Source organism: Rousettus aegyptiacus, unplaced genomic scaffold (assembly GCF_014176215.1).
Source record: "Rousettus aegyptiacus isolate mRouAeg1 unplaced genomic scaffold, mRouAeg1.p scaffold_m13_p_13, whole genome shotgun sequence".
NCBI lineage: Eukaryota > Metazoa > Chordata > Mammalia > Chiroptera > Pteropodidae > Rousettus > Rousettus aegyptiacus.
The window spans coordinates 11,864,818-11,891,846 of NW_023416288.1; positions in this window are offsets into that span (position 1 = coordinate 11,864,818).

The following is a 27,029-nucleotide window of genomic DNA, read 5'->3' on the forward strand; positions in this document are numbered from 1 at the left end:
CTGTTTTGAGTTATTTATATGGTCCAGTGTTATTCTTTTACATGTATCCACCCAGTTTTCCCAACACCATTTATTAAAAAGAGTTTCTTTTCTCCATTGTCTATTTCTGCATCCTCTGTTGTAGATTAATTGACCATTTTGCATGGGTTTATTTATGGGGTTTCTATTCAATTCCATTAATCTATGTGAGTTTTCATGCAAATATTATACTGTTCTGATTACTATAGCTTTGCAGTACAGTTTGAAATCAAGGAGCATGATACTTCCAACTTTGATCTTTCTCAAGATTACTTTAGTTATTACAGATCTCTTATAATTTAAGATTCTTTGTCTAGTGCTATGAAATATGACATTGATATTGTGACGGAGATGATATTAAATCTGTAGATTGCTTTGGGTGGTATGGACATTTTAAAAATATTAATTCTTCCAATTCATGAACTCAGTATACCTTTTCATTTGTGTCATCCTCATTTTCTTTCATCCATGTCTTATAGTTTTCAGAGTACAGATCTTTCACCTCCTTGGTTAAGATTATTTCTAGATATTTTATTATTTTAATGTAATCGCAAATGGGATTGTTTTCTTAATTTCTATTTCTGATAGCTCATTATTAATGTATAAAATGCAACTGATTTCTGTATATTAATTTTGTATTCTGCAACTTTACTGAATGTATTTAATGGTTCTAAGATTGTTCTTTTGTGTATTTTCAGGGTTTTCTATATATGGTATTATGTCATGTGCAAATAGCGAAGTTTTACTTCTTCCTTTCCAATTCGCTTATCTTTTATTTCTTTCTCTCTCTCTCGCTCTCTCTTTTTTTTTTTTTTTTTTTTTTTTTTTTTGAATAATGACTCTGGCTAAGATTTCCACTACTATGTTAAATAAAAGTAGTGAGAGTGGGCATCTTTATTGTCTTCTTCCTTATCTTCTTCATTTTTCACCATGAGTTTGATGTTAGTTCTAAGCCTGTCATATATGACCTTTATTACCCCTCTATACTAACAAAGGTAGTGAGTTTTTAATCATAAATGAGTGTTGAATTTTTTAAAATACTTGTACTGCATCTATAGAGATGATCATATGATTTTATTCTTCATTTTTAATATGGCATATCACCATTTGATTTGTGCATGTTGAACCACCCTTGCATCTGAGTACATCCTACTTAATCATAGTGTACAATCCTTTTAATGTATTGTTGAAATCGGTTTGCTAATATTTTGTTGAGGATTTTTTCATCGGTGTTCATCAGCGACATTAACTGGTAATTTTCTTTACCATCCTTGTAGTTTCAGCATTAAAGTAACGGTGGCCTTGTAAAATAAGCCTGCTCTACTCTTGAATTTTTTTGGAAGAGTTTGAGGAATATGGTATTATGTTTTTTTAATGTTTCGCATAATTCACCTGTGAAGCCATCTGGTCCTGGACTTTTGTTTATTGGCAAGAAAAGTAGTTATTTTAAATATTTTTCCAGTAAATTTTCACCAAAGTGCTGAGACACAAGTCTCTGGAGATTAGCTGGGCAAATCTATTTTGTCTTCATGCTTTTATCATAGTGAGTCTTTTTTATTAATACTTTTATTATTAATAGTGTTTCTCTGTTCTCTTGAATTATGATATACTTTGATAGGCTTTGTAGACTATGTATAAGCTCCTGGAAGAGCCCTATAAATATCTCTAGATGTATGGAATCTTAGTTGCAAATAGATTATGAAAAAAGAGGTAGTCGTACATTCTCACTGTTTCTACCATATGCATATACGTGAAAGTGTATTGTATTTATATATGAAATGTTATTCTGACTTTCTAAAGAATAAAAGAAACATTATTTGGGACTATATGAGAATATATACCCAAATTTCTAACAGGTTTTATAACACCACAGATTCTCAGTTTTTTCATGATAATAGCTGCCCTGTCTACCTCTCACAAAGTTCTTCCAAAGTTCAAATGCAATAGCAAATGTAAACATCATTGCTTATCATGGGGGCGGGGGGGGGGGGACAAAAAAACATAAAAAAACTCATAGTACTAAAACTTCATCTCCACAATTCATGCTGACAGAACAAATCAAGATATGCAAAGCATTGTTCACTTAGATTAGCTTTACACCTCTATTTAAAACATATTCCATCATGACAAAAAGCTGGAGCCTCAGCATTAAGTCTTTAACCAAGAAAATAATTATCAAGAGGGAAAACATGTCCTGTGTCAGCTTTTCCATTGATTGGGTGACATAAATTTGCTCACGCATTCAACACAAGATAGCTTTTGAGCACAACATGTTACAGCATTATTTTAGACACTTAGCAATTAACCTCTCTCAACCTCAGATTCTTCCTCAATATAGTGAAGGAAAAGGAGTTGGTCTGGTCCAGAAGTGTGCTATCTACTAAGTTCTAAATTCTCCGATAAGAAATAGGCAATTGGGAGAACATACATTTAGACACAGCCAACTTGAGAAAACACTTACATTTGGAAGGTACTGAAAATGATATTAATGGCATTCTGAAGATAATATTTTTTTTACTGAGAACTATATTTTAGAAGTTTACATGATTCCTTATAATATATGGAAATGCATGCACCCAACATCTCCAATTCTTGAAAAGAAATTATAATATAATTGGAGACAATGATAGAACAGCTGACTTCCTAAATCTCTTGAGGGGAATATAAAAAGATTCTTTGTTTTTTAAAGATATTCAATCTGTAAACCATTTACCACATCTCTGTGAATGAAGCACACAGACTATTACATTTGGTAGCTATTTTATTATATCTTCTTTGATTTTTTAAGCAGTTTGTTGAGGCTGGGTATAAATTATGACATAGTTTGTATGTATCTATTCCTTCAGAGTGGTGTCATCATTTTGGTTAAATTCTATTAGCTATGCCTCCTCCTAAATAGTGGTTATCTTTGTGAAGACTTACAATTGTGCTTTGGCTTCAAAGATATATAGTCTTCAAAACTATCATGTAAATGACTAAAGAAATGCTATTCTGAGATACAAACGTGTTATTATGCACCACATGGACTATTTCAAAGGATGTCTGATATTCTTGCAATATATCGTCCACAGAAGAAATATGCAGGTTTCATATTGGTGTTTTCCCTCACTGTTTCACCCTTGAACTTAATTGAATCCATGTGTTTAGTGAGATCTGCAAGAAGAAACAGACTCACACTATTCTATGCCTATCAAGGAGAGCTTTGTCTGAAATTAATTCATTAGAACATGAGCACCCACTAGCTACCAATTTAAAAGAATCAGAGTAAAAAGAATTATTGAATAGAAAATTGAGGGACTATTTGCCAAAGCTAAATAGCATTGTTTTGTGACAAGAACACCTTGTATTTATATGGGAATTTTTTATTTTAAAAATATTCTGTGTTATCTCACGTAATTCCTAACATGCAATTTGGTAGGTAATTAGAATGATGATAATGATGATCATGATGATAATGATACTACTAATAAAATAATAATAATAATTAAACAGGAACAACTAATTTACTCTCTTCGTGCCAGTCTCTGTTCTCTATGCTTTAAAAATAATTTATTTAATTCTTACTATTACTCTATATGTTAGGTACTATTTATATATTTGATAGCTAAAGGAAATGAAGCACAGAGAGATTAAATAACTTGTCCAAGAAAACAAAGTTAACAAATGATGAAGCCAGACATTTTGCTGAAGTGACATCAATGACACTCTAACAGGCTAGAGTCATTTAGCTCTTTTGACAAACACGTGTTTCTTTGAGCAAGTCTTTTTAAGATAAAAGAAGAAAAATGCACTTAAGAGGCCTTGAGCTACTGATTAGAGTGGGAATAAATGAATAGCATTCTGGCTTAATGTGTTTTCATCCTCAGTAATGACTAGTTTAATCACACTTATTAAAATGTCCGTGAGTGTTTTGATAGTCACCCAAAATACCTGATAGAGACTCAAGACTATGCCCTTCTATAGTGTAGTGCACTAAAAGGTAAGTAGCTGAGTAGACAGGAACTAAATTTTTCTTTCTATCTCCCTCTGGTCATGTGACTCATTTTCACAAATAAAATGTGACCCAATAAATTTTATTCACAAATAAATGTGATTTAGAAGTTGGGCTTTTTCTACACACCACCTCTTTTCCCATCTGTTTACTTGAAGGTGAGAACCAGGGTAATTCTGGAAAACCTTTGAGGATGTAAAGAGTTGTCAAACAACTTGAAATACACATTTTGAATTTTCATGAGTGGTCTGGCATGTTTTAGGATTATGACTTTGGGCATTCTTTATTTAACAGTTTCCTTAACTAATTTATACAAATGCCTATTCTGTGAATTCCAGTTTTCAAAGCCAAAAAAATAAACTCAGAAACCCAAATTGCAAAAATTATATAAATTTTGTATATACACATGTGTGGTAATGCGGGGGCAGTGAGTTTGTAGTATATTATCTTTCTGGGCTTTTAAGTCTTTTTCTTCTTTTCCCACCAGCTCAGCCATGCAGTTAAAGAGACACTATAGAAAAAAATATTAGTAGATCCTTAAAGTTACTTCTAAAAAATAAAACAAGAATTATAAATTCAAACTGGTAGATAAAAATTTAAAAATCCAATCAATAGATGACAAAACAAGAATAGAACTGAAAAAGCCAAAAAAAAATAGATACTGGAAAAACATCTTTTTAAAAATAATGGGGAAAAAACTTTTAATAGCCTCAGGAAATATAAATTTCTATAAAAAGAATTATATATTTAGCAATAGAATAGATTATATATCCAGAGAAACTTCCTCAGTCAATATCTTAAAGTATTTGAGGAAATGTTAACTATTCAGGATTCTTAACAATGGTCGCAATGACAATGGTTCAGTCTCCTTCAATTTTCACATGAGAAGACACTAAAATTACTTATTAAAAAACAAAACCCACAGACAACAGTTAGAACAAAATTAGGCAGCAAGTTATCTTTTTGGATTCCAAAATACAGGTAGATTGAATGTAAACACACACACACACACACACACACACACACACACACACACATACACACCCACACACCCTCCCTCCTTCCCTCCCTCCCTCCCTCCTCCACATGGCATCCATGTATGTGAAGCAGAAAGCAAAAAGGCATCTGATGCACCTGAGAGCAGTAGAAATTGCTGTGGGCCAACTTGAGAATAATAGCTGACATGTTTTTTTCCAATAAAATAGTTGATGCACAGGCTCCACAGTAAGCACTAAAGGTCTAGATGATTCTAGCTTTATGAACTCTCCAGACTGCCTAGTTAGAGCTCCCTGCCAAGACAGCTATACATTGAGAAGAAACTGATAAGTGGAATTTTAAAAAGTTAGCAAGATATGTCCAGAGAAGAAAGAAAATGGCCATGTACAAGTGGGGTAGGGTTAAGAGCCCCAGAAAATTTCAGAATGCATGCTACTACTATGTTACACTGTTAGAAAATAACAACAACAAAATGGATCATTGAATTAGGAAAGTCTCTGAACCATGTCTCCTTTTAAAACTTCAGAAAAACTATTTTGTACGAAAATAAGAGAATAATCAAAATCAAATTCCACACATATTTACTATAAGAACAAAATAAAGTGTTATATAATATCCCTACAGAAAATAAAAAATTTAATGAGTTATAAGCCATTTGAAAATGATGAGACATGAAAAATGAGAATTAGAATAAAACAAAAAAGGTAATAGAAGTCATGAAGGAATGAGAAATAAAAAAAATTCACTGATGGAAATGTAATTAAGGGAAACAGTAAGTACATACAGCAGAAAATGTATGTTTAAATTTAGAAGATTAAAAGAAAAGAATTTTAAATAAAAAAGAAATAGAAGAAGATTCAAAAAAGTGATAGTTGTTGAAGATAGATAAAAAAATATTTAAGATATACATGATAGGACCTTCTAAAAAAACCAAAGTATGAAAAAGTAACAAAAAGATAATTTTTGTGATGTTAAAAACATGGAAATTCATACTGAAAGAGGACACTTTTTAAGAATTTCAATCTGGAATGACAAACTCCAAGACATATTCAGTTAAAATTATTGAACTTAAAATAGAAACATTTTTAAAATCAAAAATGATTTGCACATCAAGATAAAACTTACATGAGATAGATTATCATTAAACTTTAACAGGAATACCTTTTTGTCAAAGGATAAATGTGAACAACAAAAATCACCATAACCGACTTTCCAGTATGAAGCCATGACAAAGTTCTATCCACTTGGAAGAACTCAGGGAATTTCATTCCCTTGAGCCTTCCAAAATAATTTACTAGAGATGGTCTCCAAATAATCAAATGGCTATGAAAGTATTGACAAGAGTGTGGTGAACAACAAGCATATAGTTATAAAATTTAAATTGAAGAAAGCTTAAATATGAAGGAGAATAATATGTAATGAATATATGACCTTACAATTTTAATAAGAGAAATGGCTACTAATGGAAAACTCATAATTGTGTATTATCTAATTTTTTTATACCCTCAAGTGCTTAATTTCTGTGGCTTGGTTTATATAAAAAATACACTGAGAGTTATAATGCTTCTTTTCTTAAAACAAAATAATTAAACATTTTTCTTATGAATATTGTTTAATTCACTGAATTATATATGTCTTTCTCTTGTTATATTGGATAAAACTATATAATATTTTGATACATATGAGTTCACCTGAAGACATGTACCATTTCCTCTTCCTTATGAATAGCATCTGCCAAGAAACTATTCTATTCACCTCAAAACTATATATATAGAGAAGGTCTGTTCCACTAACAACCTAAAAAAAGTAATAATCAATTATAACATTATTCTTATTGTGCCAAATCTTTATTACTATCATCTACAACTATAAATGAAATAATTACATACATATCTAATTTCAGTCCTCATTATTTAAATGCATTATTATGTTGAAGTGCTTATGCTTTCTGGATTATTCACATTTCATTAAAGTATTCAAGTCTTGCCAAAGCCTTCAACTCTTAGGAAATCTCATGGGGGAGGGGATTATAAATTGGACGAAGCCAATAAGCTTCCAGTGCTTTTATATATTAAAATTGCATTTTCTGCTGGGTTCTGCACTAATCATCACTGTTGAAAAGCTATGAATCTACCTGAAATGTTCTACCTATGAAGGGTTGAATTAAGCAAGTTTTTTATTGTTATTTTCTAAGAGTGCAAAGAATGATTTTAGCCAAAAGTGAAACAAATGAAAAGGTACCAATACATTATATCAAAAACTATGCTGCAATGAAGACTAGCATAGATCTTTGATTACATGATTAAATCCAAATTTCAAGTGTCTGTTCCCAGATCAAGCCTTACTACCATTTCTCTATAGGTAAGACATAGAAGGAAGCAACAGGTGTACATCATCATGACTTTGATGAGTTGATTGCCTTCTATCTCTGCCTAGTTGATAAGATAGAAACAGAGGGGGGTGTGGGGGGGGGGGCAAAAAAAAAGGGCAAATATCAGGATAACCTTTACCAAAGAGATTTCTTTCCTGGCCTGTCTCCTGCTCAGGGACACATTCAGACCAAGTAAGGTCTAAATTGCACAGATTTTTGTAATAGGAGTGCTCTGTGAGTGAATCACTGAATTGACATTTTAAAAACCAGAGAGTCCTGGGACCATTCTATTTCTTTTCCAGATGGTATGCATTTATAGAGTGACTATAGGGAGCATTAGAGTTAAACAAAATAATATCGTATGTTAACTATATTTTAAACTAAAAAGGTAGTTTAGTTGCTGGGTTAGACTTGATAGAGCTAATTCGAGATATTACAATTACGATTAAAAGAAAAACTATCCCATTGCCTAAGATATTCAAGAAAAAATGTTATATTTAATCTTTTTACACTTTACATAATCCCAAACCTGTAGGAAGGTTTCAAGTATAGCACAAAAAACTTTAGTATATTCTTTACCATATTCTCTAAGTTTTACCATTTTGCAATATTTTTTCAATGCAGCTAAAATTTTTTTTAACCACTGAGTAATAAAAGTAGTATTACATACCCTTAAATATTTTAGCAGCTATTTCCAAGGAACAAAGATATTATATTTTATAAGTATATTATAAATATATTTATAATATATATAATAATATATAACATATAATAAATATATTTATTTCCCTAATAGCTAGAGATGTTGAGCATCTTTTTAAATATTTGTTGGCCATTTGTATATTGTATAAGGAGAAGTGACTGTTCAGGTCCTCTGAACATTTTTTGATTGGATCATTTTTTTTTGTTATTGAGTCATATGAGTTCTTTGTATATTTTGAATATTAAGCTCTTATTGGAGGTGTTGCTTGCAAATATATTTTCCCATTCGGATAGTTCTCTCTTTACCTTGTTGATGGTTTCTTTTGCTGAGCAGAAGCTTTTTAGTTTAATGTAGTCCTAATGATTTATTTTTGCTTTTACCTCCCTTGCCTTTGAGGTCAAATTCATAAAATCCTCTAAGTTCAAGGTCCTTGAGTTTAGCGCCTATGTTTTCTTCTATGCATTTTATTGTTTCAGGTCTTATACTCAGACCCTTAATCCATTTTGAGTTCATTTTGGTGTATGGTGATAGACAGCAGTCTAGTTTCATTCTGTTGCAGGTGGCTTTTCAGTTTTCCCAGCACCATTTATTGAAGAGGCTTTCCTTTTTCACTCGATGTTTTGGCTTTTTTTGTTGAAAATTATTTGTCCATATAAATATGGATTCACTTCTGGACTCTCAATTCTGTTTCACTGGTCTGTGTGTCTGTTCTGCCAAAACCATGCCATTTTGATTACTGTCGCTTTGTAGTATCATTTGAAGTCAGGCAGAGTGATGCCTCCAGCCTCGTCCTTTTTTCCCAGGATGGCTTTGGCAATTTGGGGTCTTTTGTGCTTCCATATAAATCTGATGATTTTTTGTTATATTCATTAAAAAAGTGATGGGATTTTGGTAGGGATTGCATTAAATCTTTATAATGCTTTAGGTAATATGGTCATTTTAACTATGTTGATTCTTTTAAGCCAAGAACACGGAATATCTTTCCATTTCTTTGTATCTTCTTTGATTTCCTTTAATAGAGTCTTGCAGTTTTCATTATATAGGTCTTCCACTTGTTTCTTTAAATTTATTCCTAGGTATTTTATTCTTTTTGGTGCAATTGGAAAAGGAATTATTTTTTCCACTTCTTTTTCTTTCACTTTGTTATTAGAGTATAGGAATGTTATGGACTTTTGAATATTGATTTTGTATCCAGAAACTTGACCGTATTTGCTTATTGTTTCTAGTAGTGTTCTTATGGAGTCTTTAGGGTTTTCTATATAGAGAACCATGCCATCCACAAATAGTGACAGTTTGACTTCTTTGTTTCCTGTTCGGATGCCTTATATATCTTTCTCTTGTCTGTTTGCCCTTGCTAGGACCTCCAATGTTATATTGAATAAGAATAGTGATAGTGGACAGCCTTGCCTTGTTCCTGTTCTTAGAGAGAAGGTTTTTCATTTTTCACCATTAAGTATAATGTTGGCTGAGGGTTTGTCATATGTGGCCTTTACTATGTTAAGGTACTTTCCTTCTATACTGATTTTGTGAAGTGTTTTGATCATAAATTGGTTCTGGATCTTGTTGAAGGTTTTTTCTGCATCTATTGATATGATCATATGATTCTTACTTTTTTATTTGTTTATGTGGTATATCACATTAATCAATCTGAATATGTTGAACCATCCCTGTGCCTCTGGAATGAAGCCCACTTGATCATGGTGTATAATCTTTTTAATATGTTGCTGTATTCAGTTTGCTAGCATCTTATTTAGGATTTTTGCATCTGTGTTCATGAGATATTGGTCTGTAGTTTTCTTTTTTTGTATTACCCTTACCAAGTTTCGTTATCAGAGTAATATTGGCCTCATAAAATGAGTTGGGAAATATTGCCTCCTCTTCAATTTTTTTGAAGAGTATGAGAAGAATGGGTATTAAATCTTTGAACATTTGGTAGAATTGACTGGTAAAGCCATCTGGTCCTAGACTTTTACTTTCTGATAGGTTTTTGATGATTGTTTCAATTTCCATACTTATCAGTCTATTTGAATTTTTCAGTTCTTCTTGATTCAGTCTAAAAAGATAGTATTTTTCTAATTACTGGTCCAATTTTTCTAAGTTATTAAATTTGGTGTTATATACTTTTTCATATATTCTTGTATGATTCTTTTTATTTCTGCGATGTCAGTTGTAATTTCCCCTCTTTCATCCCTGATTTTGTGCCCTTTCTCTATTTTCTTTAGTGAGTCTAGCCAGGGATTTGTCAATTTTATTAACCTTCTCAAAGAAACAGCTCTCTGTTGCATTTATTTTTTCTATTATTTGTTCTTTGTTTTCAATTTCATTTATTTCTGCTCTAGTTTTGATGATTTCTTTTTATCTGCTGACTTTAGACTTCATTTGTTCTTCCTTTTCTAAATTTTTAAGATGAAGCATTAAGTTGTTTTTTTGGGGCTTGTTCTTGTTTTTGGAGATAGGCTTGTAATGTGTAATGATATGAACTTTCCTTTTATGATCGCTTTTGCTGTGTCCCACAAGTTTTGACATGTTGTGCTATCATTATCATTTGTTTCTCTTGATCTCTCTTTTTATTTCTTCTCTGACCCAGTTATTCTTCAGTAGCATGTTAATTTCCATGTATTTGTGGTTCTTCCTGATTTCTTTTTGCAGTTGATCTCTAGTTTCAAAGCATTATGATCCGAGAATATGATCGGTGTGATTTCAACCCACTTATATTTGTTGAGGCTATTTCTGTGTCCCAGTTTGTGATCGATTCTTAAGAATGTTCCATGTGCACTAGAGAAGAATGTATAAGAAGTTGTTAGGAATGAAAGGCTGTGTAAATGTAAATTACATTCAGTTGGTTTAATGTGTCATTTAAAGATTGTATTTCCTTATTGATTTCCTGTTTGGATGATCTGTCTATATTCGACAGTGGAGTATTTAGGTCTCCTACTACAATAGCGTTTTGGTCTGTTTATCCCTTTAGTTCTGTTAGTAATTGCCTTATATATTTTCGGGCTCGCTGATTGGGAGCATAGATATTAATAAGTGCTGTGTCTTCTTGGTGCATGATTCCCTTTATCATTATGAAATGCCCCTCAGTATCTTTCTTTACCTTTTTTCATTTTGAAGTCTATTTCGTCCAATATTAGTACCACTACTCCCACTTTTCTCTGAATGCCATTTGCTCAAAATATCATTTTTCACCCTTTTACTTTGAGTCTATATTTGTCTTTGGAGATGCGATTTTTCTCCTGGAGGCAACATATGGTTGGGTTTTGTTTTTTGATCCATTCTGCAACTTTCTGCCTTTTTATTGGTGAGTTTGGTTCATTTACATTTAGGGTGATTATTGAAATATGCGGTCTTCTTATAGCCACTTTATCTTCTGCTTTCTAGTAGCTCGGTGTTTCTATTGCTTCCTTGTCCTTGTATTTCTATTTTCTTTAATTTGGTTGGCTTTTGTGGATTTGTCTCTGGTTCTTCTTGTTTTATGTTATATAATTCAGTTCTGAATCTTCTGTGTGTGGTTATCATTACAAATATGTAAAGGATAGTTATATATATATATATATATATATATATATATATAGTCATCCATTTTCTTCTGTGTGTGCCATATCTCCATTCCCCTTTGCGAATTTGAATCTTTAAATCCTCCCCCTTTCAGTCATTGTTGTCTCAATTTGTCCCTCTGTATGCTAAACATTCATTACTATCTTGCTATAGCAGTTCTCTTATTGTTTAGGCTTGTAATGCCCTGTTCTTATTAAGGGTTGCACTCCTCTGCTGCTATTTGCCTGATCATGGTTTTTTGTTTGTTTGTTTGTTTTTGTTTTTGTCATTTGTTTTAGGTGACCTGACCCTTTTCAGTATTTCCTGTAGTGCAGCCTCTAATGGAGAAATCCCTCAATTTTTGTATGTTGGGGAAGTCCTAACTTCTTCATATCTAAAGGAGAGCTTAGCTGGATACATTATTCTGGTAGTTCCCTTCACTTAATAGTTTGAATATTTGATTCCATTCCTTTCTGGCTTATAAGGTCTGTGCTGAGAAGACCGACTATAATGTAATTGGTTTTCCTTTATAAGTTATCATTTTCTTCTCCCTGGCTGTCCTGAGAATTCTGTCTTTGTCATTAATTTTTTGATAATTTTAATATACTATCTTGGTGAAGGCCTTTTTGGGTTGAGATAATTGGGTGTTCTGTTGACGTCTTGAAGTCCAAGTTCCAGCTCATTCTTTAAATTTGGGAAATTCTCGTCCACTATTTGTCTGAAAATGCTTTCTATTCCCTGCTCCTTTTCCTCACCTTTGATAATGCCCATTATTCTTAGGTTTCCTCGCTTGATGTTACCAGCTAGTTTTGTATTTCTCCTTCATTATTTTTTTCATTCTTTGGTTTCTCTCTTCTTCCTTCTGATTTATCTCTAGATTTCTGTCTTCAGTATCACTGCTCCTTTCCTCTATTTGGTCAATTCTATTTCCCAAGCTTGCTATTTCATTTTTCAGCTCTTACAGTGTGTTTTTTATCTCCAGAAGTTCTATTTGGTTCTTTTTGAGGGTTTCAATCTCCTTGCTCTGCTCATCTAGTTGTTTTTTCAACTCCTGAAATTGTTGATATGAATTGTTTTGGATCTCATTGAGTTTTTTCAGGAATACCATCCTGAATTCTTTGTCATTTAAGTTGCATATTTCTATGTCTGTAAGCTTATTTTCTGGAGATTTTTTTCTTTCTTTCTGAGCTATCTTGTCACCTTGGTTGTTCATAGTGTTTAATGGGCTATTGTATTTTGCTTCTTTTCCAGAAAGAAGGCACTTTTCTTTTGGTTTCCAGTAGGTGGTGATCTAAGTCTCTCGGATCCCTGCTTTATATAAAGGCTTAATAATGCCTTTACATAATGCCCTTATTTTCTTGTAGATATTTAATCATGCTCACTAACCTCTGTTTCAGTCGCTGTCAGTGTTAGCAACAGTTTCAGTACAATTTGCTAAGATTCCCCTGGGACTCCGTTGTGATTGGTGATCAGTCTTGGAGGGTATTGGGTGAGGGGCACTTTAGGTTGAGGGTTGGGGCTGCAGCTTAGCCTAGGTTTTGCAACCAAGGTCAGTAAAATTCAACTGTTGTTTTCTGCTGATCCCACTTATCTGCCTTGATGACTGGGCTCTGCCACTGGCTGCATGGAACTAGCAGCACTTCCAGGCAGGGCTCTTCAAGAAAGTCACCACAGAGTCTCCCCTCCCCCTCCTGCTAAAGGGAGCTCTGACTTCTTTGCTTCTCCTCATCCACCAGTCCACCACCTGACACCCAGGGTTCTGACCTGTAGTAAATCTTATGCACAGATCTTACTCTCAAATGTGCTGTTGTGTGGTTTGGGTGTTTTTGTTGAGGTTTAGATGTTCAGCTTATTGTTGTTTCAAGGGGAGTGATCTGGGAACATCTCTCACTCCTCCATGTTTCCTCCTGTCTCCTTAAAACCAGATAGTTTGAAATGAATAAAATCATAAAACTTACTACTAAATATATAATTATTTGAAAACTGGAGAGGCATATGTATTTTTCGAAAATTGTATTTTAAGGAATAGCTAAAATCATTTCTTTAAAAGAACATTGGTGTGGCTCTTGCTTTTTATAGTACAGTAAAAATTAGAATAGTATGGTGCTTGCATAAAAGTAGATAGATAAAAGAAAAACAGATATCACAAGTCTCCAATATAAACAAAACCAATATCTAATAATGGAAAAAGATATTATGAATTATGTATTATCTATCACTGTGAAAGTTGGATAGCAAAATTTAGAGGGGAAACAATATATTCTCACCTTATATCATAGACAAGATTTTCTTTTAAGTGGGCTAATTAGTTAACTATACAAAGTGAAGATACAATAAAATGTTCCTAGAATTTCTCATTAAAGGTTTATTCATTTTGGTCTTACATGTTCATCTACCTGATATACATATCCCTGGGAAAAACAATGTTCTTAATCAAATGAGCTAAAGTTTTCTTGGTATTTCTCATAAGTTATTTTTGGATGTTTAATTGGGACAGTTTTTCATGGTGTGAGCTCTCCTACACATTGTAGACTGGAACACTAAATTTCCCTGCCCCTTGGCCACTAACCTCCCAGGAATCCCACATCTCCAAATATCCTCTAAATTGACAGTGGAAGTCAAACTTTTTTTTTCAGAATACACAATTGAACAATTTCATGGGTAAAGGAAAATAGATGTAGAGTTTTAACAACACTTAGTATAAATTTTAATTGTTTTTTACATATATCTGATTCAAATATTTAAATAAACTTTAAGCAAATAATTTTAATTCAAGAAAGTATAATTTTTGACTTCCATAGACAGTTGATAATTGATTCCCTCCAAACTCATTTTCCACAGCTTTAGCACAGAGATTAAATAATTGAATGCAGCTGAGGAAAAAGCTTTGTAGACCATAATACACTTTTTTTTTTGTGGGAAGCACAGCAACCAATGAAATAAAACCTGAACTATCTTTTTTATTCCCTTAGAATTTATATAATTATTTAAATATTTTAGTTGTATGACTTTTTAATGAAATGGGACTAATGCCAATTAAATTTACAATAATCTATAGTCATAAAATCACTCTTTCTACATACGTATAGGCATGCTATTTTATTAAGTCACTTGTAAAAAATAAAAGACATTAAAATTTTTTTAAAAACTATTAGAAGTGATATGAAGCAGCCTCCATATGTCATCTATTCTAAGATCCATGCAAAATTGCTTAAAAAGAAAGGTCAGAATGCTTTGGCTAAGAAAGAAGCAACATACTGGATCTATCATCTTCTTCTTTGGAGAGTTTTAGTAATACCAGACACAGATATCAATGTTGTATCTAAATGAAATATTGTAAACAAAAAATGCAGAACACAAAAATTACTATTAAAAATGGCTCTACTTTATATAAATAATTATAAATATAACAACTTTACCACCACAGAAACATTCCTTTCAGTGGTATCATGGTACCTATTACTTTTAAGTAATGAAATTATTTGGATGTTTTTTCTTTCAGGAGTTCCTGTTGAGAACAGAAAATGATTTAATTCCATTTGTCATTAAACTCCCTTAAGATTTTAAATCTATGATAACTCTATTATTCCTTAGCCCTGCAAAGATATTAACAGAACTCAGCTTTTAACCTTTCATGACTCTTAAACAGTGGTGCATTCTATATATAGTAAACTCCAATATTTCATATTTGTGAGTGCTGTACATATTTAAGAATCATTCTCAGTGTCATTGTACAACTGCTTTTCATAAAACCTATTGAACGAGTAGTCGTGAATGGTTGACAATATATAAAAAGTACCTTTCATGTCCATAATAGTTTTTAGTTTATACAATTCTGACACATGCGCTTGTCTTATTTAATGCCCTTTGAGAGAGGCAATAATGCAATATGCTTTCTGTGTTGTAAAGGAGAAAAGAGACATTTGGAAAGCTTAAGAGATTTGCTATTGTGTGTCTTCTTTCTTCAGAGATGAGCTTGATATCAAATATTAGTGTTCTTAATTCTGTACAGATTAAATACTATCGCATTTGTGCACTGCCTGTATATAGTTCAAGAGAAATTCTCAATTCACCTTAATTTTATGAAGGAAGTTATTTTCTAGACCGTTAAACTATTTTAAAATAGAACAGATATGATTATTTCCATAGAGACTTAGTAACATTTTACTTAAAACTATAGGTACCTTGATATATTTATTTAAAATATATCTATTTATAATTTTTAAATGAAGAAAAAACTATTGAAATAAAAATAAATCAGAGTGAATAAACGTTAAAATAATAAATTCAGGAAGGAATCCTGTCAATGTTAAATGTTTGTATTTATGTATACTAATACCATGTAATACATTTGAAGTAAAAGTTAATAAACAATCTATTTTCTAGCTCCTAGAAAAGAATAGTTTCTGAAATTGTTATTTATCAAAAAAGTCATAATTATGATAGAAACTATAGTAAAATAAATAAAACATTATTTAAAAAATAACAACTTAAAACAAAATTAAGCAAATGAAAGATAAGGGAAATAAAACATTAAAATCAAAGATTGGAGAAATTTTTAAGAAAAAGTTAAAGAATTTAATTAAATATTTTTTATGTTTACATTAATAATAATATATATTTGTTATATTACACATAGCCATATACTGTATAATGTGAATTCATTTATTCACTATATCATTTATTAAGACATTCCGTTACCAATTCTGTTATCAATGTGTCAAAAATTAAACTTGGGCGTTTAGTCAAATACTACTTACAATTAATAACACAATGTATTTGAGGAATAAAGTTTCACTTATTATACGTCAAAAAGGGAATCTTAATTGTTAAGAGTTTCTATGGTAATTAAAGACACATCTGAAGAGAAAATGAAAATAGGATGCATAGTGTAAACAGTCTTCACAGAGGCCAGATTTACTACTTTTTAGCAATAGGAATCAGATCTAGTTTAATAGTTTGCCATTATACAAACAAGTCTACCTTCTGCATGTTTATTTTGTCTTTTTGCACCTAATTCTCTAATTATCTTATCTCTATTACACCATAGCCACTCATTTCTGAGTTCAACTTAGACTTTGGTATTACCAATAAATATTCCTTTCTCTAAAAGTATAATTTTAGTCTCCAATTTCTTCAATCCAATTCAATCTAGAATTTATTGATCTAATCAAATTATATAATTCTTCATTTCTTATGTCAGCAATTATTCATTTACCTATCTTGGATCTTGTGGCCCTGAAATATGATCTCAGCTCTCTTGACCAATCTAGCCTAGTTGTACATCCTTGGGATAACCTTGACCCTAGTAAAATTTACTTTTTCTATTTAGTTTACAGTGTCCCTGCATAGCTAAACTTGTCTAAAATCATGCCACCATTCTTACTGGTCTTATTTTAGATATAGGATCATTATTTCCATGAACACTGATAGCAGACTACATTTTCAGATCAACACTGACACCAAAAATAGCTTCAAACATTGGAAAAAATTAGGCAAGAAGCATTTAGTCTATACCCTTCAAGACAATACTAAATTACAGGTGTCTTTTCAGGAAAAATAAATGTAATCTTGGTTTAAATATGGGAAAATTTTTTTTACAAAAAAAGCTAACTCTTTTTCCCCAAGAAATTGTGAACCACTTATCATATGAATTTCAACTTGGTTTTGCTTGATGACTGGTCAAAAAATCTTCAAGCATGAATTAATTTAATAGTACCTCAGGCACTTTGCAAAACCAAATAAAAATGCAAATACTTTCTGAAAAATATACCTTTATTTAAAGCCTTAGTAGTCCCCATAGAAAAAGCCATCAACAAGCACCAGGCAAAGAAAACCATGCACACAAGCAAAAAGGTACCATGACTGAACCCAAAAAGTGATATAAAAGATAAGTAATTAATGCAAAGGATATCAGATACTTACATGATTAGACCAGATACTAAATATACATATATATGTATGCGTGTGTGTGTGTGTGTGTGTATGTATGATTTTTAATGAAATAACAGCAAGAGAAATCCCCACAGAGAATCAGAATCTGTAAAATGACAATGCGGTTCTAAAAAAAATTAACTAAATACTAAACATATATAATTATTCATAGACAACATAGGAAACTTGCTGATAATGAGAATGAATAGAAAATCTTAAAGAGAAATAGGGAGATATTTACAAGAAGTATAGTTAAGCTTACAACTTGACTTCTCACCAAAAAATTGTGGGATCAGAGAATAGTGTGATATTTTTAATATGCTGAAAGAAAATATTATCAACAAATGAATATGAAATAGGGATTTGGGGAACACATAAGAGCATCTGGGACCAGCAAATGTTTACTAGAGAGAGTTCCAAAGGATATACTTGAGGTAGGAAGTAGTAAAATGTCATAATTACATATGTAGATGTAAATAAATGTTAACTACATACAACAATAACAATAATATCTAGTAGAGGTTTTAAAAAAATCAACTGAATTGAAAATATAAAACATAAAGACAGGGATAAGATAGAGTTGAAGTATTCTAGGGTCTTTGGTTTGAGAAGGTAGAAATATTTATTAATTTTAAGTTGATAATTATATATGTGTATTTTTATTGAATGAAGGAAAAGTTAGAATCTGAGTATAGTGATTTCCTGCATAATGACATTTCAGTCATGATAGACCACATATTTTACAGCGGTCCCAAAGATTATAATAGAGTTGAAATTACAAGATTATAACTCCTACAGCCTAGTGGTGTAGCTGTCATAACATCATAACATAATGCATTACTCATGTGTTTGTAGTTATGCTGTTGTAAACAAACCTACTGCATGGCCAGCCAAAAAAAAAATACTATCTATGGTATTTTTACTGTACCTTTCTACATTTAGTTATGTTTAGATACCAAATACCATTGTGTTACAATTGCCTGCAGTAGTCACTACAGTAATATGCTCTACAGGTATGTAGCCTAGGTGCAAAAGGCTACACTGTAGAGCCTAAATGTATAGTAGGCTATTCCATCTAGTTTTGTACAAGTGCACTCTGGTTTGTTCACACATGATGAAATCACCTAAGGATGCATTTCTTAGAAAATAGCCCCATGGTTAAGTGGCCCATAACAGTATATAATTTCAAACTGTTTAATAAAAATAATCAACATGAGAGAGGAAAACTGAAAATAGAATAGACAAGAGCAATAATAAGCACAAAATAAGATAAAAATTCTAAAGCTAAATATGTCAAAAACTACAGTAGTGAAGGTAGAGTAAATGCTTCACTTAAAACCAAGTGGATACATGTTTAAGATAAAACTCAAAATATGCAACATTCGCTATATAGACACGTTACATATTAAGAAACAGAACGATTGATAGTAAAACTTGGAAGGACATACTAAGCAAACACCAACCCAAAGAAAAATGGCGTAGTTTTATTAATTTAAAACAGAAGGTAAGGCAAAACATTTCCTGAGATAAAGGATGTCACATCATTTAAAATAAAATTTTCATCCACCAATTGTATAACAATTTTGCATTAGTATAAATTCCAATGGACTTGCATCATGCTGAGGGGGTTTTCTCATAACACTACAATTATGTTAAGCTAGAAAGTAATATGAAAAAATTTAGAAAAATCTTCATTGGAAATTAAGGAACATATAAATACCATAAGTTATAGAAGAAATCAAATAAAAATTAGAAAAGGATTTAAATAGACAATAATAAAACAGTATATTATAACATTTTTGTGATGCAGTTATAACAGTACTTATGGGGAAAAAAGCCATTAATGCTACATGAGCAATTGGTAAGTGACAGAGATAGTGTGGCAGATAAGGAAAAGAATGCTCTTTTCAAAAAATATGCTGAAAAATTTGGATATACTTATTGAAAAATATGACGTAACCCTTTCCTAACAACATAGAAAAAAATTAGTTACAGATGGATTCCAGAACAAAATATAAAAAGCAAAACTATAAAGCTTTAATAAAATATCATATAAAAATATCTTCACAACATCAGTATAGAAAAATTATTTTCTTGGGTAAATATAAAGGGAAAGATAGGTAATTTTAGACACCATAATGGAAAAGATAGATAATTTTGGTTATTATATTAAATTTAAATTTGTTCATCTACAAAGACCCTATTAGTAAACGAGAGAATTGTGGAGTGAGATAATATATATGCAGTATAAGTAACTGACAAAAGAGATTTTAGAATTTCTACAACTCTCTCTCTCTTATTACCCTCACATGAACACACACAGAAATAGAAAATCCAATAGAAAAATAAAAAGTTCTTGAATAAACAATTCATGGAACAAACACCAAGGGGTTAATAAATATAAGATATGTAGTCATATAAATAATCAGAGGAATGGAAATAAAAACTGTAGAACGAATTACATATTTATCAGGTTGTCAAAATTTTAGCATCTGACAATACTGGTATTAAAGTGAAGCAATGACTTGTATGATCCATTTATCTGAAATGTCCAGAGAAGTTAAATCTGTAGATACAGAAAGCAGATTAGTAGTTATCTGAGCTGGAGATGAGAATGGGAAGTGAATGCAGCAGCTGTGAGGAATATTCTTCGGGTTATGAGAGTATTCTAAAATTATGTTGTGATGATTGCACAACTCTATAAATTTACTAAAAAATATTGATTTTTAAAATTACACTTGATTAAATTTTATGGTATGTAAATTAAACTTTGATAAAGCTGTTAAAAAAATAAAATGTAGAGCAGCAGAACTGACAGGCAATGCTGATAGGGATGTAAATTGGAATGACCATGTTGGAAAAACTGTTAAGAAATATAGTTTGGCACGGTCGATTAAAATAAAAAAATATCAATACCCTCTGAGCATTGTGTCATAGGAACTAAACTATAAATTTTTTTGTAACAACTTCACTGGACCTAAGTTATGATTCAGATTTGTCCAAAAGCTGGAGGTGTGTGACACACAGGAGCAACACTATGTATCAATACTCAGAAAAAGGAGCAGTGCTATACTGGATACACTGAATAACAAAACAAAACAACAGAAAAACAGTGATTGTAGTTCAGACTACAGAGATCATGCAAGAGAGGAAGTGGGCGGTTTTAATGGACAAAGTTCAATTAATAAGCCAGAGGCAGACCCAGACCTTGGACTGCATTGTAAAGCCAGTTTAAAGAGGACAAGGAGGCTATAAAGAGCCTGAATATGTTTGCAAAGATTATATATATATATATATATATATATATATATATATATATATATATATATATGTATGTATAGCTGGAATTCTGGAGGAAACCAACACTTATGGAGTATGGCAGAGGGAGAAAAACGGGACACATAGACGAATCAGATAAGAGAAAAATCAGGAGGGAATAGTGCCATGAAAACTGAGGGGGGAAAGCTTTGAAAGGTGAAATTTTCAATAGCCTCACGTACTCTAGAAAAACCACATAAGGTAAAAAGGCATGAGATTATTATTTAGGCTATTTAGGAGTAAAAATAAAATAAAAATTATGGATGACTCGTGTTCCCGTGTCTATTAACACCATCTTTTCTCACACCTGACATCTAAGCAAGAAAAACCAAGGTCATCATCAGCTTCTCATTGACCCTCATGTTTCTACAACCAATTGATGTCAGGGAGTATTGACTTTTCTTCCCAACTCTTTCTGATATTGATTCATTTTCTCTTTTTAAAAGTCCTTTTTTCCTTCCCTTATAAATCATTTTATTATCTCTTAATCACTTTATATGTGTAGAGGTAAATAATGAAAAATGTATAAAGTTCTGTTGTCATTTTACATCTAGTTTAGAAACAATTTAGAGGAAACTCCAAGAAAAAAATCACAGATCTGACATTAAAAGACCAGACTAAACATATATTATAAAAATGTAATAATGATCAATTTTTTTTCAATGCATCAATGATGGCAAGAAAAAGAAAAATTTTTTCAAGTTGTTCAAAGTGAAATACCTGCATTATTTTTAATTTTGTCCTATCTTTATGCCACTCATTTGAATGTTTTAAGACCTATGAAAAAAGGTGAGATTTTTAAAAGAAAATGGCAACTTAACTCTGCATAGTATAGAAAGTAGTTAAGACAGGGGTGGTAGTACATAATGATTTCAAGAATAGATGATCAGCTCTGATGTTATTCAATCTGTAACTTAGTTTACTTAAAAAATTCTGGTCTTAGTCCTTTTTGTAAACTGTGGCTATAATTTTGCCTGCCATATGTAATTACTTTGAAGTTTAAATAAGTGCCAATAATAATTATTTGAAAAGTATTAGTCATTTTTTACAACCCATATACTTTATGAGTTAATTTATTGTGAATCAGTTTTGTTTTTACATTCTTCTCCCTTGAACTTCCATATATTAATAAAAACAAGTTAGCATTATGGTTTTTATACATAGGCTGATGGTGTTAAGGATTTTAAAGTTCTTATAAGAGAAGACAGTATTACCGATCTTCTACATAGAGAACTTTCTTTATCTCCTAATTTATTTTTTCTTCTTCTCTGCTATAATTATATTTTTTCTTTCTTGGGACTATGAAACACAATAGAGAACCATTATATCTACATCCTTTTTTCTTTATTGGCCACCTCAATTCACTTACTAAGCCAGAAAATTTATCTTAAATTTTCTTACTTCTTTATCATATGCCCACAATCCATAAGTTGTTAAATTATTTTTGTTATTCTTTAAACTTTCTATTCTTGTTTACATATTTCTTTTTATAGTCTTTAATTAAATTTAAACAAATTTTGTAATTGACAGTAGAGATGCTTAATATAGAACATAAGAATTTTTCTTTAAAAGTCACTCTATAGTTTTGTTATTTCTCCCATTCCTCAAATTTTACCCTCTATTCCATCCAAGCAGAAACACTTTACAGTATCCTGATTGCCAAGGATTCATCTTCTGCTTTCCAATCACTTCAACAGACTCCTTCACATCCTGTGGTGGTTTTATGAGCCTATTTTCCAAACAACTACAGTTAAAAGAAAATTTGGTATTGAAGTATTTTTTTTCCATATTACCAGACAGTATTGAATTTGCTGCAGCACAATTTGTTGTGAGGCATGTTGCCATGATTTGGGGTTGTGCAAATAAATGTGTCCTGGCACTATCAATAATTTGGACAAAATGGACCATTCCGTTTGGCCAATATACTCTGCAAATTTCTGATTCCTTCATCTTTGGCAACAAAACTCCATGCAAACCCTGAGGGGGAGCATCCATAGAAACCAAATATTTGCAGAAAGCTGTTTAAAGGGAATTTAAAAATCAGAGTGCAAGTTAAAATTGCATTTTGTTGACAAAAATAGTCCCAACTTTTAAAAAAGTGGACATAAAGGACATTTGCCTAAGCAATAAAATGAAATGTACCTAAGCAACATTTATCTATCTAATGTGAAATCCTCACAGTCTATAAAGGAATGGAGTGCATGCCAATATACACTGAATCCTGAGGAATCACTATCACAAACCAATAAACATTCATTCTGCTTTTATTCTTTGAAAGGCAAAAAATCCGTGTGGTTATAAAGAGATAAATCCTTTCCCACTTGTGGTTGGCTGGTGGAAATTCACTGCAGAGGAGAGGAAAGAGAATTTACGTGGCTTTTCCTTGCCATAGTGGAACAAGAAAATTAAAGATTTTGACAAATTAAAGACTCCTTTAAAATATATATGTATTTTGTGGTTCAAGAGCGGATTTCACAGATGTTTTATCTAAAATTATATATACCCCCTTTCTTATTATAATGTGGAAAAAATGAGAGATGCCCAGAAATTAGAATTGAAAAAAAAAAAAAAAAAAAACAACTCCAAGTTAAATGATTTTCAATGTTTTGATTTTTTTTTCTACTTGGGTATTATAAGGACAAGCTTCTAAAACTTTTTGTTTTTATTCTGTAACTTGTTAGACTATTTTATCTCCCCAAAAGAGAATCTACAGTTTTTCTTATTTTCACAAGTTGACTTCCTTAAGTTAATTCTTTATCACATCTATATTTTAGTTTTCATATGCCGAAATTTACTGAATGCCTGATACTCTGATTGAGGTTACTAATACCCAAGCCTGTGACAAGTGCAGGGGATTTTCTAATCTTAGCCGTAGAGACATTCATTAGGTTCATGAGCACATGAGTAGACTCTGACCAGAACCCAGATACACAAGAGAATTTGTCCCACTTTCAGTCCGTGCACTTCTCTGCTTTTTGTCTAATAGTTTTAATTTGATGGGTCAAGAGAGAGAATTGCAGAGTCTGGCTCAATAGTCCAGAGAGGTAATTTATTTTTATTGGGAGGGAGAAAATGTAAGTACCTTATGGGGCAATCAGGAACCTGAGGTAATGTTATACCTCTTAGCTCTAATAGGCATTTATATTCTAATATATACTCCCTGTACCTATATTTTCCTCTGGCACCATAAGAGAACCACACTTCAGGGGATATTTCAAGGTAAATTATTTCCAGAAATGTAATGGCAAGGAAGAACATTGTATTCCTTTGCCATCATATCATTTAATGGTACATTGCTTAGCTGCTTCATCTAACTCCCTGTATGGGTCAAAGAGTGTGTCCTCTCAGTGGATATTTATGTTGGCATAATCTTGCCTCTCTAATTTTCTCTGCCCTCTTTAACCTTGCTACAGCAGGAGGCCTTTTAGTATTAGAGAACCAGATGAAATCAAACCTATTAAAGTTAGTCAAAGGGAAGACAACGTTCTGGATGTGGACAAGGAAAACTGAAATCTATCTCTGTACCCACAAGTCAATTAGTCTGTAACTGGCCTCTCTTTAACTCTGATATCTGTTCCTCTCACTTCTGTCATTTCTTCAACAAAGAGACATTTCTATAAAGGTCTCAGTCTCTTTCTCTCACCCTTCCTCTAGTTTTTCCTTTAAAAAATAGTCAGATGATTGACTTGTCAGTTAAAGAATTAAAAGATTTGTAACCCAACTAAAATACCTGCAAAAATTATCATGCTAGCACTATTACCATATAACTGCTTGATAGTTTGAATAAATACACTGAATATCGAAATATTTGTTGAGTCAACTTCTATGCTATGCCACTGTTTGAGGAGAATTCTTTTTTCCTAACAGTGCTCTCTTGACTATTAATGGGGCGGTTTGACATAATGCAAAAAAAGTACTTAGTATGTCTTTTGTGGCAGTTTGGTGTCCTCAAAGTTGTTTGTCTTTTACAGATAACACTATTGTGTTATTACATTGCATAGCCTGCTTATTTCAGTGTTTTGTTATATCATAACTACTATAAAAGCATGTACATTAACTTGTAGTAAACCTATTTTGTACTTTTTGATTGCAATGCAGTAGCACATCTGTAAAAGAGTTTATGGCATATCACTATGCAATTCAGTGATTGAAAACTTTTGCCTTCTCTTGATACTTATGACTTTGGCCTGTTGTTTCAAATCCAGTCTAGATTTTCTGCAATAGCCAAGAAGATGTGGCATATTTATTATTGTGGCAAATGGGCAAAATAAGATAGGATATGCCTTAAAATACTGAGAAATTATTAACTTCCAGGTACTGTGAATTCTTATATACTACTTCATTTAATTCTCACACAAACCATGTGTTAAGATTAATATAAAGAGCCTTAGATTTAGGGATATGTAGTAATTCCCAAAGGTCTCACAGCCACTTAGCAAGGAACCTGGATTTGGATTTGGGCTCTTTGCTCAGTGTCTACCATATTCCACCAGTAAGTGGAGCATATCTTTGGCCATTTACTTTTGAAAATGGTTCCAACTATAGTTCTTGGTTCCTGGCATCATTCACTGCACCCTGGTCTCAGAAACGGGTAAGTTGGCACAAATTTCATCTTTTCTCAAGAAAGTTCTGAATAGCAACATACGTATAGACCAGAGAAGCAACCCTGATTTTATATTGTGTTTTATCCTCTTTCATTTTTTCCTACTCTATGGATCCTACCCTTTCTTTACATTGCATCACATCTCAAACCTTAATCTTTATAGGAACCATTCACGCAACTAATAAAAATGCAGATTTGGATACAGTAGGAATAGGGTAAGTCCCGATGATCTTATTTCTAATAAGTTTCAGGGAGTGCAGTTGTTTTCAGAGTATGGTCCTGGACCAGCATCATCAGGATCACTTGGGAACTTGTTGGACATGCGTGTTCTTAGGCTCAATTCCAACATCAAAAACTCTGACTCTGAGACCCACAAAAGTGTGAGGGATCACTTAAGACCACCCTTGTCTCTCCATTCCCTTTGTCATCACCTTAGCTCAAGTGTGCATCAAATATCCCTTAGACTAGCCAGAGAGCTTTCTAACTGGTGTTTCTCTCTCAAATCTCATTTTGTTACAGGCCATCTTTCACATTAGCACAACAATTTTTAAATTAAAAATTGGAAGATTTTGTCATTCCAACATCCCTCTAATGCTCCCCTTTCCTTGCAAAATAAAGTCTAATATTTGTAACCTAGACTTTATAGATTACATAAAATAAATTATAATGATTTTCAAACATAAAGTGATGATTCAAAATAAAATTTCTAGTTAGAGTATCATATATGGATGCGGAAAGTTATGTTGACAATTCATACAGAAAAAAAAATGGCTCAAAAAAAAATCAGTGTTCTTAATCTTGTTCCCTCTAGCTATGAAAGAAGCATGGGAAAAAAATATAATAGTAAATCTGAGAGGTACTAGAGTAGATTATTCCTCTACTTGGAAAAAAAGTTGAGTAATGATATACTCTTTGTGGCTTTATGAGGATTAGTTGAATAACCTTCCTCAGCCTCTAGGCAGTTTTTTGAAAGAAAGTTAAGTATAGAGAGAGAAATTTGGGAGTTAAACTCTAGAGTTTGGAAAGTTACAAGTATCTGTAATCACTTTATTTCTATGCCAGTTTTTTGTTTGTTTGTTTGTTTTTCATTTAATATGAAGGGCATCAAATATATCTGATGCGCTTTTTCCAATCACAGTGCCACAATTTGGCATTTTGTTGTAAGGAATAAAGTTTAAAAATGTTTTTTACACCCTCTAATTTTGTTTCCCAAGATCTGTTTTTAGGTTAAGTAGATGACCCACTTATGATGTTCCTTCCAGAAGGGCTCAGTGTAATATTTTCCTTCTGAAAACTGAGCCCATAGGTATGGTTATAGTCAGTGTTGTTTAAAGAGATTTTAAGGACTTGTCTGATGAACATCCCATAATTATTTGAGTTTGAGACTATCTTGCTATGTTACAAATACTTTCCTTTCATTTGAAAGATTTTACTTTTATTTTGTTTCATTTTGAGGATATTAAGTGATGTAAGACTCAAAATTAAATTAATTAAAGATAGGGTAGGAAGTAGAAAATGAAGAAAGCTATTTCCAAATAAAACAGACTATGTAGTTTTA